This window comes from Polypterus senegalus, chromosome 1 (assembly GCF_016835505.1).
Source record: "Polypterus senegalus isolate Bchr_013 chromosome 1, ASM1683550v1, whole genome shotgun sequence".
Taxonomy (NCBI): domain Eukaryota; kingdom Metazoa; phylum Chordata; class Cladistia; order Polypteriformes; family Polypteridae; genus Polypterus; species Polypterus senegalus.
Window position 1 is genome coordinate 256,042,959 of NC_053154.1, and position 4,844 is coordinate 256,047,802.

The following is a 4,844-nucleotide window of genomic DNA, read 5'->3' on the forward strand; positions in this document are numbered from 1 at the left end:
GTAAGCATATCTAAATATATATCACGGATTTTTCGCTGGTTCGCGGATTTCTGTGGACAATGGGTCTTTTAATTTATGGTACATGCTTCCTCAGTTTGTTTGCCCAGTTGATTTCATACAAGGGACGCTATTGGCGGATGGCTGAGAAGCTACCCAATCAGAGCATGTATTACATATTAACTAAAACTCCTCAATGCTATAAGATATGTTTGCCGTGCGGCGCTTGATTGTTTGCTTGTCTCTGCCTCTATCTCACCCTTTCTGACATTCTCTGCGCCTGACGGATGGGCTGTGAGCAGAGGTGCTGTTTGCACAGAAGCTGTTTGCCTAGTGGATACGGACGCACCTCTAAGAAATGCTGCTTTATCGAGGTGCTTCCAAAAGCACACTTATTGATTTTTTGATTGTTTGCTTTAATCTCGCTCTCGCTCTCTCTCTCTGACGTTCTCTGCGCTTGATGGAGGAGATGTGAGCAGAGGGGCTGTTTGCACAGAGGCAGTTTGTTTAGAAGATACTGACGCTCCTCTAAAAAATGCTGCTTTATTGCGGTGCTTCGCCAAACTTAAAAGCACACGTATTGATTTTTTGATTGTTTGCTTTTCTTTGCGAGCTCTCTCTCTCTGAAATTCTCTGCTCCTGAAGAGAAGATATATTTGCATTCTTTTAATTGTGAGAAAGAACTGTCATCTCTGTCTTGTCATGGAGCACAGTTTAAACGTTTGACTAAAATGTGTTATTTCATGTCATAATGTTAACAGTGTGGGAGAGTTTATAAGGGCTTAAAATATATACAAATAACTATACAGACATATGGTTTCTACTTCGCGGATTTTCATCTATCGCGGGGGGGTCTGGAATGCAACCCCCGCGATGGAGGAGGGATTACTGTGTGTGTATATATATATATATAAAACACTCATGACAATGACAAAACAATTACATTGTCAATCATGTTACGTTATTATTAAAATGTTTTCTTTTCTTTTTACTTCTCTGCTGCCAAGCGCGGGTATTCTGCTAGTCAACATATATAACAGGTCCCTCCTTAGTTAAAATGTGATTCATGGAATAGTGTAAGATTAAGAGCCGATTATACTGTCTATGGGGTACAGCAGAGGACCAGATCAAATCAAGCACTGATGTGGACTGTCTGGAAGTTTACAGAACACACATTAGCCCTCATTGATTTATTTGCATGAGGTGGTATTAAGGTAGAGTTGTAAATGCTGCTGCCACACAATGCCATTTTTGTATAAATTAGCCAATCTTAATTGTGCCCAGCCTGGGATTGGCACCACATCCAGCATTGGTTCCTGTGAATGGAGTGGTGCCCAGTGCAGAGTGGGATGAGTGAGAGAGAGGACACAGTGGACACACCAGAAAGCACTGTACTTTACATTAGTCATTTAAGTTGACTTCTCCTTTAGCTTATGCCTTAGAGCTACTGTAATCCACACATCATGGGTTTGTGGCTAACCACCACTTGTTTTGTTTTTTTTTGTTATTTTTTTCAACTTATAAAATTTCTTGTATTAGGAATTTGTTAGTTTTTGAATACCCCTGGGGATCAGAGCGCAGGATCGGCCATTGTACAGCACCCATGGAGCAATTGCAGGTTAAGGATCTTGCTCAAGAGCCCAACAGAGTAGGATCTCTTTCAGTAGTAACAGGCATTCGAACCGGCAACCTTTAGGACAGGAGTTACTAAAGTGTAAAACGTGCAATCCTGGAACATATGATTTCACAATGTATTTGGTGTAGTCAACTGGATTTGCAATATGGATGGGCATGCAGTACAGTGGGGATTAAGTGAGAGAGAGAGCTCTGCCGATATCACCAGGAAGTGCTGCACTTTACGTAGTTTAGTCAGTCTCTCTGTGACCAAGTATTGGAGTTCTCCTTTAGTTTACACCGATAAGGGAGGCTTCTTCTAAGGGTCTTGTAATCCAGACATCACAGGTTCGTGGCTGGCCACCAGTATAGGGTGGTCAAGGATCTAATTATGCAATTTTCATTACGCTATAACTTATTAAGTTTATTACATAGAAAATCTCCCAAAAAATTCCGGACCATTGAGAAGTGTGCAAACTGACGACATGAAGAATCGTCTTCATGGCAAACTGGAATTGTCCCCGCATAAATCAGTCATCCAGATGATCTGGATCTGCATAATTAGATCTGGACCACCCTATAGTTACAATGCAAAAGATGGAAACTAGGATCGATTGTAGTGAGATTCCACAAGAAAACTGTTCCTGACTTCTGCCAAAAATTGCTGGGATAGGCTCAAGCCTCTGAAACAATGTGACTGAATTACACTATTCAATTATTTTCAAAAGCTCAATCCATCTCTGGGTGTACCAGGCGCAGGACAGGAGCCAACCCTATACAAGGTGCCAGTCTTTCCATCACAAGAGATGCTCAAGAAATATACATAAATATAAAATTCAGGACCAATTAAAAAATGCAAGCTAGGGTAACTATGTTGGAAAATTGGAAAAAAAATCCCCACGGACACAGAATGAGCCAACAGCAAAAATAAAAATGCTAGGATTTGAACCCTGTCTTCTAGGCCTACAAATCTGCAGCACTAATCACTGTTTAACTGTGCGACTCTATTGATTTGGAAAATGAATGAATCAGTCACTGGATCTTAACTTTGACTCTTACATCTATCTGCTTTTATTTATTTTAGACCTTCTCACAATGTTACGTCTATGTTCTTAAATAATTTAGATTTACCTGTTGTTCCAAACCACGTTATCTCTATTCTGAATCTGTGAATGACAAACATTGCCTTCGCCCAATTGTACGATTAATTCAGTAAGAATTTTTTTTTGTGCACATTTCATTGTCAGTCTTAGGATAAACTATTAATGAATGGATAAGAAGTCTAATCAATAATTATTTGAGGTGCTAATAGGCTTATTTTTATACAGTTCCTTCCTCTAGTGGGTTGCTCTATCTCAAGGTCCTTTACTGGCAAAGTACTGGTAGCCTTGCGGTTTATAGTCCAACTTCATACCCAGTGAGTACACTGTCTTGGAACTAAATGGATGCATGGCATGCGTCTAATGTTTCCATCTTTACCCAGTGAAGTGATACAGCAGAACACAGCAGTATGAGATGTAAATGGCTGACATAACACATCATTTATTACCCCATGGGTGTACACGACCTCCAGTTAAGTATAGAAAACCACTGAAACTATACAGTATCAATCTCATACAAACAACCCTTAAGCCCACCCTAATGAACACATTCCCTTTAATATTGCAGTCACATTGTTTTTACTGTAATGCTTTCATCTGAGAAGTGTCAGTGCAAAAGTAAGTCTTAAACTAGAATGGTGAATCTTACTTTATGTATGAAGAATTATTTATTTTGCCACTCCTTTACACTGAAACAATGTGACCTCAAGGTGTAGTATTTTCAAAAGGAAATTGACTCTGACTATGGAAAATAATAAGCACAAAGATGTTAAAAGCATACTTAACTTTGACAGTTAAGTGACTTTGACTTTAGTTTACAAAATTGCTCTTTGAAAGTTTATTATACAATTAATGGATAAATAAACACTTTAAAATAAGTGTGCTTAATGTTTGTTAGGAAAAAAAAACCTCAAAGGCACACAAACGTTCACAAAGTATGCCATTTTTTGATTCATTTGGCAAGGTACAATGAAAAGGATAATTTGATGTAAACATGCATAGAAGGCATTTACAAAGAGATACTACAGTGTGTTTTTCAAACAGTGTGCTGTAGCACGGTGGTGCACTGTGAGAGCTACCCAGATGTGCCACTGAAATAACAGCATAGCACACCTGGGTCTGAACCAGAGATAGACAATCTCCTCAGGTTGGCATAAAAGCAGTTCTACAATCGCTATGTTGCACAGTCATCAGAGCTCTTCAGACATGTCATCCTGGCTGATACAGTCCATCTGACTGGATATGTGGTCACCAGTGAGTCTCACAGAACTGGTGAATAGTGGGCATATAAGCTGCCACTGAGACAGAGAGGGGTGAGCATAGGGACAAAACAGCTGGGAGATGCCACGAAAGTGCTCACTAAGTGCTGTGTCTGTGAACCCTAACAGAAGAGCTCCTTTTTTAACTGGTTTCCCCAGTATCACAACCCCTTCGGACAGTTGAGCATGTGTATGAGATATGTTTGTGGTTAGCAGAACAGTGGACTTTGGTTACAAGAAGTGTGCCACCACAGAAAAAAGGTTAATCAGAATGACTAGGACATGAGTTTCCTTCTCCACTCATTTTCTCTGGGTATCGAAGTCACAGTACAATGACAAACACTTATATTTATGCAATTGAGTTTAGAGTACATGTCCTCATTACAAGGTCTTGAACAATTTTTGACAAGAACTGGACATTCAACCCAACATATCAGCCAAACCAATTCACTTAGATTCTTTAACAAAAAGAGTTGAGCCTTGAAGGTCCCGAAATTCCAACTCTCTATCACATTAATTGCTAATTTATTATATACACATATATATATATATACACATATACATATATACATATACATATACATACATACACATATATATATATATATACATATACATATATACATATACATATATATATACACATATATATATACATATACATATATAAACTGCTCAAAAAAATTAAAGGAACACTTTGAAAACACATCAGATCTCAATGGGAAAAAGAAATCCTCCTGGATATCTATACTGATATAGATTGGGTAATGTGTTAGGAACGAAAGGATGCCACATCGCTTGATGGAAATGAAAATGATCAACCTACAGAGCCCTGAATTCAAAGACGCCCCAAAAATCAGAGTGAAAAAATTAT